The sequence below is a fragment of the Capsicum annuum genome, chromosome 2 (genome assembly GCF_002878395.1).
Source record: "Capsicum annuum cultivar UCD-10X-F1 chromosome 2, UCD10Xv1.1, whole genome shotgun sequence".
Lineage (NCBI taxonomy): Eukaryota > Viridiplantae > Streptophyta > Magnoliopsida > Solanales > Solanaceae > Capsicum > Capsicum annuum.
The window spans coordinates 108,540,191-108,556,180 of NC_061112.1; positions in this window are offsets into that span (position 1 = coordinate 108,540,191).

Consider the following 15,990-nt stretch of genomic DNA (forward strand, 5'->3'; position numbering starts at 1 on the left):
ATTATTTCTCCACCATTAGCACCTGGGGAAAAATTCAACATTACGAGTACTATGATTCAACTCCTTGAAGGGGTTGTTTGGTGTCCTTCCTGGTGATGATCCAAACTTTTATCTAGTGAACTTTGTCACCATCTATAAATCTTTTAATAACCCAGGAGTGGGTCAAAATGCTATTTGTTTGAGATTATTTCCATTGTCTCTATTTGGGGAGGCAACATTGTGGCTTAATGAGCTGACACCCAATTCTATCACCAACTGGAGGCAGATGAAAGGAGCTTTCCTAGAAAGGTTCTTTCCACCTTCCAGGAGGGTAAAATTAAGGGATGAGATTAGTAAATTTAGATAGATCCCAACTGAAGCCTTGCATGAAACCTGGGAGAGATTCAAAAAGAAGCTGACGCAGTGTCCGAACCATAATATGACAGACATACACTTAATGGAGACTTTGTACAAGGCTCTTAACTCTGTGACAAAACCAATTATAGATAATGTTGCTGGTGGTTTATTTGCTGATCTTACAATCCTAGAGGCTTTAAAAATGCTAGAGAGAATGACCAAACAGAGTCGGGCATGGCATACTAGAGACTCTGTGGTAGTAAGCTCCACTGTTTCTATACGTATGAGTGCGGAACAACGCAGAAGAGATGAGGAGAATGATCAAGACATAGCTCACCTAAAAACATAGATGGACTTGCTAACCAAGTATTTACTATCAGGTAAAACTGAGAAAGTGAAGGCTGTGGGATTGCAGGGCAAAGTGCAGTCTGACTCAGAAGAAGAGGCAAACTATATAAACAACCAGGGGGGTTTCTAAGGAAATAGTCAAGGAAATCAAGTTTGTACTTACCATGGCAAGGCTGGATGTATGAATCAGGAGCAAGGAAATTAGAGGAGCAATAATGGTAGGAGCGGGCTATATGTCTCTCCTAGAAATCGTGAGGCTACTACAACAAGTTCTGAAAAGATGTCCATGGAGGACATGATGGATAAATTATTAAAGAGAGTGGAGGCTACCAACTCAGGAGTGACTACCATGAAGACCGATCTGTCCTCTATTAGTCAGTTGGTAAACTCGCACTCCACTGCAATCAAATAGCTAGAACAGCAAATGAGCTAACTTTCCACAATACTGAACAAGAGGAAGAGTGGAATATTACCTAGTGATACAGTCCAAAATCCGCAGAATGATGGCTCATGTATGGTAATTACCACTAAAAGTGGTAAGATATTACCAGGATTTTCTGTGGGCAAAAGTTTGATTGAAGATGTGATTGAAGTAGAGAATGAACCCAAGGAAGAATGTCCGGTGGAGTTTGAGAAATTGGATGGTTCTGATGATGTTTCAAAAAAAGGAAAATAGAAGGAAAAGGAAGTAGTAGTGAAAACTTTCCCAAGACCACCACCTCCCTTTCCTCAAAGATTGAAGAAGATGGTTGAGGACACAAAATTTAATAAATTCATGGAAATATTGAAGCAGTTAATAATAAATGTGCCTTTGGTGGAGGCAATTGAACAAATGCCAGGGTATTCTAAATTCTTGAAGGACCTTGTGATGAAGAAAAGAATGGTGAGCTACAAACTAGAGGATAATCTCCATTATTATAGCGCTATTTCTATGAGGACCTTGGTGCAGAAGAAGGCATACCCAGGAGCATTCACTATTCCTTGAATGATTGGGTCTCTGGAATTCACTAAGGCCTTATGTGATCTGGGAGCGAACATTAATCTGATGCCGTTGGTTTTATATAAAAAGATGGGTTTAGGAAATCCCACACCCACCAATATACGACTTGTGATGGTAGATAGGTCAGTAAAATGACCTGTTAGTATTTTATATGATGTGTTGGTGAAGGTATCTAGCTTCATATTTCCTATGGATTTCGTCATGATGGATTACGAAGTGGACTTCGAGGTGCCCATAATCTTGGGTCGACCTTTCCTCGCAACCGGAAGTGTGTTGATTGATTTGCGAGCTAATGAGATCTTATTCAGGATGAATGATGAGGTGGAGGAGAAACTTGTTGTCAAGCCTTTAGCCGCAGTTCTGATGAATTTTGATCGTAAAGTCATTGAGGAGTACGAAGAGACTATTTTTCCTTTTTCAGGAATGGGTTCATACTCTTATGCTCCTAAGAAGCTTGATCTTGATCTTGATAATTGACCAACAACACCGGCTAAGCCATTCATTGAGGAACCACCAGTGTTGGAATTCAAAGAACTGCCTGGGCATTTAATGTACGTGTTTTTGGGCAATGGAAACACGCTACCCATTATTATTATAGTTTATTTTTGCAAGAAGTAAGTATAAGGACTTGTTTCAGTACTTCAGAGGTACAAGAGAGCAATAGGATGGACTATCATAGATATTATTGGCATTCCCCCTGGCATCTGCACGCATAAAATACTACTTGAGAAAAATTATACTCCAACCATCAAGCACCAGTTCTGTATTAACCCACCAATGAAAGAGGTAGTTAAGAAGGAAATTATTAAGTTTTTGGATGCAGGAGTGGTTTAACCTATTTCTAACAGTAAATAACCGAGCCCAGTCTAATGCATTCCCCAAAAAAGGGCATGACTGTTGTTACAAATGAAAGGAATGAGTTGATTCCACTTAGGCCTGTGACTGGGTGTAGATTTTGCATGGAGTACCGCAAACTAAACTCATGGACATTGAAAGACCACTTACCGATGCCCTTTATGATCCAAATACTTGATCGATGCGCCGGAAGGGGATGGTATTGCTTCTTGGATAGGTATTCTGGATGTAACTAGATCTGTATTGCTATTGAATATCAGGAGAAGATGACATTCACATTCCCATATGGCACCTCTATACTTAAGAGGATGCCATTTGGTCTATGCAATGCACCCGCTACTTTCCAATGGTGCATGATGTCTATTTTATCAGATATGGTGTAGGATACCTTAGAGGTATTCATGGATGATTTCTCCATAGTGGGAGATTCGTTTGAGCTATGTTTGGCAAACCTGAGTATGGCCTTGCAAAGATGTGTTCAATTCAATTTGGTTTTTAATTAGGAAAAATGGCACTTTATGGTAAAGGAGGGCATCGTTCCTGGGCACAAAATTTCAGCAAAGAGGATAGAGGTTGATCGAGCCAAGGTTGAAGTTATTGAGAAACTACCACCTCCCATTTCAGTGAAGGGAGTGCATAGTTTTCTTAGATATGTTGTCTTTTACTAAAGGTTGATAAGAGACTTCTCGAAGGTTGCAAATCCACTTTGCAAACTTTTGGAGAAAAAAGTGAAGTTCTCATTCGATGATGATTGCTTGAAGGCATTTGAATGCCTTAAAAAGAAGCTGATCGAGGCCCCTATCATTGTTGCACCGGACTGGTCAAAACTATTTGAGATCATGTGTGATGCAAGCGGTGTTGCCCTTGGAGCTGTGTTGGGACAAAGAAGGACAAACTATTTCATCCAATATATTATGCCAAGAAAGCACTGAAAGGAGTGCAAAAGAACTAACTATCACTGAACATGAACTCTTGGCTATAGTGTATGCTGTTGAGAAATTCAGGGCTTACCTTCTTAGGACCAAGGTGGTGGTTAACACTGACCACACAACCTTAAGGTATTTGATGGCTAAGAAGGATGCAAAGCCAAGGATAATTAGATGGGTGTTGCTGCTACAAGAATTTGACTTTGAAGTCAAAGATAGAAAAGGTTGAGAAAACCAAGTGGCGGATCGGCTATCTAGAATGCAAAAGGTGCAGGTAGTTAGTGATGAAATGGAGATAAATGATGCATTTCTTGATGAGGAGATCTTGGTTGCTACTATGGAAAAAATGCCTTGGTATGCTGATTTTGCAAATTATGTTGTGAGTAAGGTCATTCTAGAAAGTCTTTCTTTCTATCAAAGAAAGAAATTCCTTCATGATGTGACACATTACTTCTGGGATGAACCGTATCTTTTTTGGCGATGTGCTAACAATATTATAAGGAAATTTGTGCCAAAAGTGGATGTATTGTCTATATTGGAAGCATGTCATACATTCCCATTTGGAGGTCACCTAGGAAGGTATTTCAGAGAGTCTACTATTGGCCAATGTTATTCAAGGATGCTCATGAGTTTGTGTTGAAATACTGCCAATGTCAGAGGTAGGGGTCGATCTCCAAAAGACATGAGATGCCTTTGACTAAGATGCTTGAACTAGAGTTGTTTGACGTATGGGGCATCGATTTCATGGGTCTTTTTGTAAGGTTGTATGGGATGAAGTATATTTTAGTTGCTGCTGACTATGTATTGAAATGGGTCAAAGCTATTGCCTTGTCTGATAATGAAGAAAAGAGGGTTGTTGATTTTCTAAAAAAGAACATCTTCTCTCACTTTGGAGTACCACAGACTATTATAAGTGATGAAGGATCTCATTTTTGCAACAAAGTGTTTTGAGCTTCCTTAGCACAATATGGGGTGCAACAACATAGAGTAGCCACTCCATATCACCCATAAAATAATGGGCAAGTGGAGGTGTCAAATCGAGAGATTAAAGCTATCCTAGCCAAAATGGTGAACTCTAGTCGGATAGACTGGTCTCGAAAGCTTGATGATGCCTTGTCGGTATATTAGACTTCTATCAAGACACCCATTGATATGTCACCATTAAAGAAAAGATGAAGAAGTATCATGATTGGAGGATTGAGAAACAATATTTCCAAAAAGGTGACTTAGCGCTTCTGTTCAATTCCAGACTCAAACTGTTCCTAGGTATGCTTAAATCCAAGTGGTTAGGCCCATTTAGAGTTAGTCAAGTCTACTCATCTGGAGTAGTACAACTTGAAAATAAAGATGGCAACATCTTCAAGGTAAATGGGCAACAAGTTAAACTTTATATTGGTCCAAAAGGCTCGATGAAAAGTATTGCTACTATCTATCTCGATGAAGTTTGAGATAATCAAGATACCTGAGTCATACCGCAATATTAAATCAGGTGCTACATGGGAGGCAACCCATGATCCCCGTGATTGATCTATTCCAGGTATCCCCTAACACTTAGTTCAATTTTTCTTTGATGTTAAGTTGAGGGTGTAGGGTGATTTGTTGTTATAATATTTTGTAGTTGACTAGGAGAAATACAAGTACCTGAGGTAGTTAAGATGGTTTTGTTATTTTGTGAACACCTCTCAAATGGTCTAATTCTTTAATTATGTGATTTGCATCTAATTGTGACCACTGTGCATTTTTGTATGGTTTTAGTTCTAGTGACTTGATAACCATTTCTAAACAATTGCATGAACTTGATGAGTAGTAACTTGTGATATACTTGTGTGCCATGTGCGTGCAAGATTTTACTTAGTTCCCTTTGTATGTTAAATCCAGAACTTGACCGATTAGTCTTACCTAGGTTGAAGGATAGGGGTTAGGAAAGGATCATAGGTCATTTTGATATTTCCCCACTTTAGCCTAAATTACCTTCCCTGTATGCATAGTATCCCTTAATATCTGTTTTGATCCTGAATAGCCTATTTTTTTATGACACCTATCACCATTCCATTTATATCATAATTAACCTGTTTTGGCTCGGGCCTTCTTTGGACATTGTGCACCTTGACTTAGGCAAATGGCCTAAGTTGAGGGTGGATATCATAGGGGCCGTGTGATGTAAAATGAGTATGAAGAAATTTAGAATAAACGAAAAAAAAATAAAAAGCTGGGTGCGGTGGAAAATAATAAGAAAAGAAAAGTTGTGAAAAAAAGAAGTGATTGTAGAAAAGACTGCACCCATCCTGAATATGTGTGATCAAGAAAAGAGAAGAATAGAAAAAGGGCTAATGTGTGAGACCCCAAAATCTAGTGTAGTGTCAAGGAGGATTAATCACTTTAAATATCATCGAGTATCATACCAGCCCCTAGCCTACATTGTAAGCCAAAGAGAAGACCTATAGTGATCCTAGCTTATCTATCTGGAAATCCTGGTAATGAAAATAAGGGCAAGCCTATGGTATTCGGCATACACTGATTGGAACCTCATTTTGAGAGTGAGGGTATTTTGATTGTTCCCATAGTTACATAGGTGATGTCTGATATAAGTGAAGTGGGACTTCTTGGTAGTGAGGGCACACTAGTTACATTGCTAAGTGCTAACTTGTTTGGATAGTGTAGTCTTGGTACATGCATGGTTGTTATTGTTGAACTGATGCCATATATTGATTCTTGTGTGTCACATTGTTGTTCTTCAATAAAATACACAATTTTTTTTAAATTGATTGACCTTGGAGATGGTGAAGATGTTTTGAGATAATATGGATGGTTGACTGCCGAATGAACTTTGTATCCTCTTGGTTGTGTTTTAGTTGCTTGAGAACAATCAATTGTTTTAAGTTGAGGGTGTTGATGTGTGAGCAGATGCTAACACATTTGAGGATTTTAACTGAGAATAATATCAAAGTCTTAAGTAACTTTTGTCGTTTTTGATTATTTTCTCTTTGACATTGCATTAAAAGTTGAGATACAAGAGAATCAGCAATTATAGGAGTAAAAGAATTGATTTCTGAGCAAGTATAGAAGAAAGAATTGTTAACGACTTGTCTGATAAGTCATCAGCCTTATGATAAGCTATCAAAGTTGCCGTAAGGCTTAGACAGAGAATAGCCTCCAATTGGAATCTGTGACGACATCTGTGATAGGCTATTAGAAGTGTGATAAGCCATCAGGCTCATTGTCAGGCTTAGATAGAGAATGGCCTTCAGCTGGAATATGTGATGACATCTGTGATAGGCCGTCAGAAGTGTGATAAGCCATCAGTCTTAGGCAGGGAATGGATTTTGAAGTAAAGAAGTGACGACATCTCTGATAAGTCATCATATGTCTAATAAGCCATCAAGCCTCATCGTCAGCCCAAGGCAGAGATTATCAAGTGAAAAGAAGCTGGCGACATTCCTGATAAGACATCAAACTCCTGATAAGCCGTCACACACTTCGTCACCTATCCAAGAAAGTACTGTGATCTATGATTTTATTTCCATAATTAGACTGAAGTATTGAAAGCATATGTTAAGGTTTTCATTGATGATCTTGGACATCTGGAACTCACATTTTGAGCACTTTTCTCTCTATCTTCTAACTTTAATTCTTTAGAGAGATTATTACAATTGTTTTAGGATTTTCTACTAGATTAACTATGAGAAACACTTGTTGCTATTCATCTTGCTGTAAGATCATCTATCTAAGTATGAATTAAATTTGTTGTCTTTCTTATTTTATTATGATTAGCTAAATTCCCTTAACTCAAGTTGTAGGATCTTTGAATATGTGTGGGGATACCTTTGAATATGAATTGAGGCTAGAAAATTCTCCAAACTCATAGATGAGTTGAGAACTTTTCTGTCAATTGAGTGTTAGTGGATGCTTCAACTTAGGTCATATTCCAAAGACTATTACTCCTATAATATAGTGAGTTACGTGGCCTACAATATATAAAATGAACGATCTTTTAGTCTTCTTTTCAACACATCCAATTTTACCTTAATCCGATATCAGATTAGGAAGTTAAGATCATTTTACTTTGAATCGTCCATTTGTCAAAAAGATGACAACTTATGGTGATAGTCCATTAGCTAAGTGATATCTATCAACCTCGTCATCATCCCTAACCAGAAAAAACCTTAAATCACTTAGGAAAGGTGACGACTAGGTTGATAAGCCATCACGTAAGTGATAAGCTATCATCTAAGTCGTCACCCTTAAACAGAAAGTCTCCAAGTCCAGCTAGAGGGTGATGACAAGGTTGATAAGTCATCAATTAGGTGATACCCTTTCACCGATCATTAACTAAAATTTCTACAATTTTTATTCAGTTTATTTAGGGGTATTTTAGTCTTTTCCTCATCTTAATCCATGCCCCTATGACTTAAAAACACTTTTTAAATGGCAATTGCTCGATATATATCAATTTCTCATTGTTCATTCTCCTCTCCACTCTCAAGTGAGAAAAGTTAAGGTTTCTTTCAAAACCATACTTTCAAGGCTTAGATTTAAGATATCTTGAAGTTTGTTCATGAAAAAAGGTATGCGGGACTATCCTAAATCTCATGAGCATAAGATTATTATTTTAACAAGTTTTAAATATATTTAATAATGTATATTTAAAGGGTTTTGCAAATCATTTGAAGATCATGCATCATGAACGCATTTTGATGAAAATATGCATTTATTACTTTGGTTTTCATAAATTCTATTTATTTGCATACATTATCGGTTTTGAAGTGTTCGAAAAATGAACCCTGTTTTATGATAAGAATCTAGTATTTAACAATTGTTGAGGGTTCTCAAATAAACACGAAATATGTTCATGTTTTATGGATTTTGAAGTGGATTTGATGTAATACCCCATATTATTCTTAGCCTAGTTCAACTCCTAGTTGCATGCAAAAGAGGCTTAAAACCTAAAAATTTCACTAAGTGTTGGGGACTTAGTCATTTTTGAAGGACTCTTAACTTTGAGGATGTTTAAATTAGTCTTCTCAACCCCGATATGTTGGTTTTTGAGTAAATTCATGTTCAGGGGTGTAAGAAGCATGTTTCAGGGAAGTTTTCGATTCATCAACGAGGATTGGATCATGTTTACATCACGATTCCAGCAGCTTACCGTAATAGTGCCATATCATGGTGATAATAGGGATGACACTCTCATCAAGTTGCGGTGAACCTGTAAACCGTATTCCAGTTATGAACTTAATTATTTGAGGGGCAATTATGTTTTTTACCCTCAACCCAATTTGTTAATTCACGAATTATAAGACCAGTTAGAGCATTATTTTCCTATCTTCTCTAATCTTCTCTCATAAACAAACCCTCTCCTCCCCTAAGATCATCAAATTCCCTTACTTTCTCTCCAAGAAAAAAAAGAATTCAAGTTCCCCAATCCAACAACATTCAAGAAAACATCAAGGTTAGTGTTTCTCTCTCTCCATATTAAGCATTTAGGGTATGTGTGATGTTCATCCATGGTCCATTTTCACCCATGGAGTCCAAGAATCCTTTGATATTCTTAATTATGAGTATTTTTATATGTTCAAGTTGACTTATCTCCATGAAGTAATTATTGATTTTGATTTTGAGTTAAGTTTACAAGAGTGTTCGATGAGATGAGCCATTACATGTTTTGAATACTGAAATCATCATATTAAAATCCCTAATTCATGGTTTTAGTATTGTAGTCATGTTATTCTTGCATGCTTTACCCATTCCCATGCTTAAATTCATGACTCTCATGTGCTTGATGAAATGTCTAAATGTTGGGTTTTGAGCAATGATCCCCTACTTTGGTTTTTAAAACTTTATATGTCATCATTGTTATTTCCAATTAGTGCCGGTGGGATATGAATACCTGATACCTAATTGTTTACCTAATTTCAGTATCTTAAGAATGATTTCAGATAAACCATAAGCATTGTTATTCAGTCAGTTATTATAAATAGTTCTTTGTTTATTTAAGCTTAGTTCAATCCATTTATCAGTTTTAGTTAAGTTAGGAGTAAGATTTAGCACCGAGAAAATGCAGGGATGGAGCCTTCCCTATTATTTAGGCAAGTCATTAGTAGGAGTCCCTATATTTTAGAACTACGTGGCCAGCATAGGATATGAGGAGTCACCCATCCGTTATGTTGGCTTCCATTCAGGGGTTACCCATCAGTTTAGGCTTGACGCCCTGGTTCTTTAGGACACCAGTTTAGTAGATCCACACAACCAATGTTAGTACCCATGGCATTGTAACACCTTGAGAGTACACCCTAGGTGCTACATGGTGCTTACAGTCCCGAGGGATCACAAGCTAACCTATGAGCTATTACCTTCTGTGAGCACAGAATAAAATATAATATATGTGAAAGAACATATGATAAGCCATAAGGTTTTAAGTAATGAAAACTAATAAAAATATAAACCAGTTAATGAAATAATCTGATAAAGCCAACTGAAGTCTAAATACTGAATAACTGACTGTAGTGTTTGAAAGCCTCTAAACTGACTTAATATGAGTTGATAGGACATGCCCCAACTAAATCCAACTAACTACTAAAATAAAAACATGAAATAAAATAGTCTATCCTTGAAATATAAGGACTCACCACTGCTACGGCTGATAGTTTGATAAGTTGAAAGACCCCGCAAAATTTGAAGATTAACTCAGTCCATTAAAGCCTAAAGAGAGGTCCCAGACTTAGAAATTTCAGCTAACTGTTTATACTTTGAAGTATTTTAGCCTTTGTAAGTTGGAAATCCTATTTCACGGCCCTTATGACCTTAAAATATCAATCTTTATGTTGATTAATGACCATGAATATTAGATAGCATTCTCGAGCAAGTTTTGGATTTTTTGAACAATGTTTAAGGCACGTTTAGAAGTCCAAACTAGTGGACCAATGCGATCAGGATCCGCCGCATTTCCTATAGCGGTGATAAATATTTTTCCCAGCTGCCAGTGTCAAATTCTAGTAAGCCAACATAGACTTGACGCTGCGCGCCGGCCACAACGTTAATCCTATCGATGTAGCATGTCGAGCTGTGCGTTACTGAGCATATTTTTAGTCATTAGAAAACCCACATCTAGAGAGATAAATGAGTCTTTTCTCACCTTATATCAGGCCCCAAAACATGAGGTTAAGACACTTTAGAGGCAAAATCCATTCTCTATTCTTAAAATTACTCAAGAACAAATCCCTAGGGCTTCAAATTCAAGATTCAAGATTCAAGTAAGCACCATCAACCTTTATTAACTCAAGTACCAAGGTATGTGAAGTGTTCATCCAAGGGTTTTCTTCCACCCTTGGAGTTAAAGTAACTCTTTTAAACTACAAGTTAATTGATTTCATGAATTCCATATGGGATTTGAGTGTATTCATTATTATGATGTTAATTGTGTTCTAATCCATGGTTTATTTCAAGTTTCATGTCAAATTATTTATCACACATATATTATCATGTGAATTCATGTTAAAATCCCTTGATTTGAAAATTAGGATTTGAATGTATGATTCTTACATGTTGTCTAGTATCATGTGTATAGATTTTGATCCCCAAGTTCTTGATAAATTGCTCATGTGAATTAAAGGTGAAAATCATGACATGCTAGCATATGTGCAAGCTTATATCTCACAAGTATTTGATGAAATGTCTTTATGAATGAATTATGAATAAGTGTGCATCGTTGTGCTTTTCAAGTTCTTGCTATATTTTTCTTTTATTCTATCAAGTCCTGAGGGTATTCAATACCTGAAAATATAGCTGTTTACCTAGAGCTACAGTAGTTATAGAATAGTCTGAGTAGTGTTACGAACAATAGTACTCAAAAAGCTATTCCCAATCTTAGTTCAGTAATTAGTTTAGAATTCAGTAAATTCAATCAGCTAACAGAACTCAGTAGTACTCCATCAGTTAACGAAACCCAGTGAACTAAATTCAGTTAATTTAAATAGCATGATCAGTAAATGTTTAGTCTAGCCTATTATAGTTTAGAAATTAGTTCAGTGTCTATTAAGTTGGGAGTAGGATTCAGCACCGAGTGAACCCAAGTAAGGGGACTCTCCTGCCAGCAGAGAGTGTGATCCTTAGAAGCAGTCCTTGTGTTCCAAAACTATGTAGCCAGCATAGGTTGAGACATCAACCTTCTAGTTGAGGGTTTATGAGGTGTTTTACCAGCCGGTTGAGGGTACCACCATTCTTATTTAGAGAACCTTCCAGATGAGGGTGACTCAACACTTTTCTTTACCAGCGACATGGTATTAACACCCTTCCAACTCGAGTTACTATTGGACCCCAAATCATTTCAGAGAAGGGGAAAGTCGATTAGATGATTACCTCCCACAGTTTCAGTTTCAATCTCAATATAAAACTCAGTTCAATTTTATAGAATCAAGACTATCAGACATAGTCACCCAGCTTAGTATAGAACTCAGTTCAGTTCTACAAAATTAGGACTATTAGAAATAGTCACCCAGCTATCAGTAATATAGTTATCATTAAACTCAAATATCAGTTATTCAGTTATCAGAACTCACTATTCAGTGTGACTATGTTCTCAGAAATAGTATATGTATATGCACAGTATTGTATAATCAGTGTATCCTCATTCAGTTAAATTCATGATACTCAGTTAGTGATTAGTTCATGTATATGAACCCATGCATACCAGCCTACCTCACTTAACATACCAGTACATTCAAAGTACTGACACATACCTTTCTTTTATGTTATGATATTTTATATCATAGGTTCAGACGTACGGGCTCCTGACCGCATTAAGCTACCTAGCTATCAGCAGCAGACTTAGTGGTGAGTCCTCATAGTTCGAGGACAAAGTTATTATATCATTTCATTCTTTTAGTGTTCAATTTAGTTTAATAGACAGAGATAGTTGTGGACTTGTCCCATCAACTCCATATTCAGAAAGTTAGAGGCTTTCAGACTAGAGTATTTCAAATAGATATTTCAGTATTCAGTATTTGTTTTAGCTATGGACCTTATGGAATTTTTTTTCCCATCTTTCGCATTTATTTCAGATATGTTATCATTGAGTGTTTTTATTATTTAGTGCTCACAAAAGGTACCAGTTATGGGTTAGTAGGTTTTCCTTCAATATCGCTAGCACCGTTTAGCATTCGGGGTACAGACTTGGGGCATTACAAACTTAGTATCAAATCCTAAGGTTCAGTAGAGTCTTAGGGAGTTTGAAAGATGCATCTTGTAGGGTCTTGTGCATGGGTGTGTAGTGTGCCACTCTTATGACAGGAGGCTACAAGAAGTTTTAGGAAATGTTTCCCTTCCTTCAGTATTCATGTCGTGTGAGTGAGCATAAGCTCAAATTAAACTCTTAGTATAATTTTTTTCTTCCTTCTGTTTACATAATATGCCTCCCAAGAAGAACGGAAGAAGAACAAGAAATCAACCAGCCCCTCAGCCTATTCAGGCAGATCACCTAAATGAGCATGTCTTCCATGCTGAATTCAAAGATGCTTTCATAACCCTAGAAAATTTGTTGCAACTCAAAATGAATGGCTAGATGGTGTTCATCCCAAACCAATATCCAATACTGCTACTTCTAGAATTTGGGACTTCACCCAAATGAATCCTTTATCTTTTATCGGGTCTAAGTTAGAGGAGGACCCACAAGAATTTCTTGATCAGGTGCAAAAAGTCACAGATATTATGGGGGTGATGGATAGTGAGATTGCTGAGTTGACCACATATAAGTTACAGGATGTGGCTCACTGATGGTTCAAACAGTGAAAGGTAAAGAGGGTCATAGACGTAGGGCCCATAGAATGGGAAGAGTATTCCACTGCTTTTCTAAATAGGTTCTTTCACTAGGGTTGAGGAAAGAGAAGGTGTTTTAGTTTATTAATCTAAAGTAGGTCAATATGATAGTGAAAAAGTATTCTCTCAAGTTTACTCAGCTAGCTAGATATGCTCTTTATGTGGTAGTAGATAACAGATGTAAGATGATTAAGTTTGTGTTTGTCTTATCTAATAGTGTGGTTAAGGAGTGTAGGACCGCAATGCTAATTAAGGAAATAGACATATCCAGGCTCATAGTCCATGCTCAATAGATAGAAGAGGCTAAGAACAGGGAGAAGGAAAGGGAGAACAAGATAGCTAAAATAGGTATTTTTAAATTTGCTTAGCCTAAGTCAGAAGGTGGAAATCGTTCTTTGTTTTGCTCAAAATCTTCAGTCCCAGCTCCATCCTCAGCTAGCGCTCCAGTGCTAAAATTCAAAGATGATAATAAAGCTAGGGCACCTGTCCCTAAACCTTAGGGTAGTGTTAGCAGTACCCGAACATACCTTCTTTGCTAAAAATATGGCAGAAAGCATTAGGGTGTCCGCAGAGCTAACAGTGACGTATATTTTGGATATGGAAAGTAGGCCATTGGGTCAGAGATTGTCCTTAGTCAGGCTCTCAGGGTCAGTATAATCTTCCTTCAGCTCAGTCCAATTGCCCTAATCAGTAGGGTGCTGCTTCCAGTGCCACCAGTGGGTAATACCCAAATAAACTCTATGCACTTTAGTCTCGATAGGATCAGGAAAGTTCTCCTGATATGGTCACTGGTAAATTACAAGTTTATTATTTACATGATTGTGATTTGCTAGATCCAGGAGCTTTTTTATCCTTTGTAACTCATTATATAGCCATTGATGTTGGAGTCATTCCTGAAATTCTAGCAGAGCCTTTCTCAGTTTCTACCCTAGTGGGTAAATCTATCATAGCCCGATGGGTATACAGGAACTATTTGGTTATGATGTCTTAGAAAGTTACTTCAGCAGACTTAGTAAAATTAGAGATGACAAACTTTGATATCATTCCCGGAATAGATTGGCTTCATTCATGCTATGCTTCAGTTGACTGCAGAAATAGAGTTTTCTATTTTAAGTTTCCAAATGAACCTATGCTCGAATGGAGAGGTAGTACTTTAGCACTTAGGGGTCAACTTATTTCTTACCTTAGGGCGAGAAAAATGATATCTAAAGGATGTGTGTTTGAGTCCAAGACTCTAGTTCAAATACCCTTAATCTTTAGTCTGTATCAGTAACATGTGAATTCCCAAATATGTTTCCTGAAGATCTTTCTGGAGTCCCTCCCGAGAGGGAAATTGACTTCAAAATTGACCTTCTTCCAGATACTCAACCTATCTCTAGTCCACCATATAGAATGAATCTAGCAGAACTCAAGGAGTTAAAAGAACAGTTAAATGATATGCTAGATAACGGATTTATCGGACCTAGTGTATCTTTGTGGGGTGCACCAGTTCTATTCATGTTTAAGAAAGATGGTTCTCTCAGAATGTGCATTAACTACTGTCAGGAAAATAAAGTAATGATCAAGAACAAGTATCCACTTCCTAGAATCATTAACTTATTTGACCAACTTTAGGGTGCCAGTTACTTTTCTAACATAGACCTCAGATAATGCTATCATCAGCTAAGAGTCAGAGAATGTGACATTTCATAAATAGCCTCCAGAACTCGGTATGGTCACTTTAAATTCTTAGTCATGTCATTTGGTCTTACCAATGCCCCAGCAGCTTTAATGAATTTGATGAACCGTGTGTTCAAGTAGTACTTGGATATGTTCATCATAGTCTTCATAGATGACATTCTTGTCTACTCCCACAATGAGCATGATCATGTAAACCATCTCATAACAGTGTTATAGATCCTCAGAGATCATCAGTTGTTCGCCAAATTTAGTAAATGCAAATTTTGTCTAAGGTTAGTAAATTTTCTTGGCCATATAGTTTTCGATGATGGCATTAAAGATGATTCCCAAAATATCAAAGCAGTGAGAAACTAGCCCAGACTCCTCTGTTCATTAGACATCAGGAGCTTCTTGGGCTTGGCTGGCTATTACCAATGGTTTACTAAGAGATTTTCATCTATTGCATTCCCCATTTCAAGATTGACTCAGAAGAAAGTCAAATTCCAGTGGTCAGATTCTTATGAGAAAAGTTTTCAGGAGTTAAAGACTCGACTCACTAAAACCCCAGTTTTTACTACAACCCTAGTTTTGACTCCACTAGATAGTTCAGACAGATTTGTGGTGTATTGTGATGCTTCCAGAGTTGGTTTGGGGTGTTTTTTAGTGCAGAGAGGTAAGGTCATAGCCTATGCATCTAGACAGCTTAAGCCCTATGAAAAGAATGACTCCACTCATGATCTTGAGTTAGCAACTATTGTATTTGCCTTAAAGATTTGAAGGCATTATTTGTATAGGGTACATGTAGATGTGTTCACAGACCATAAGAGCCTACAGTATATGTTTTTTCAGAAAGATATGAACTTGCTTCAGAGAAAGTGGTTAGAGTTGTTGAACGACTATGACATGAGCATCCTGTATCATTCAGGAAAGGCCAATGTAATGGATGATGCTCTCAGTAGTATGTCTATGGGTAGTGTGTCCACGTTGAGGATGGTAAGAAAAAGTTAGTTCAGGAAGTTCAGGAAGTTCATCAGCTTGCCTGACTAGGTATTCGCT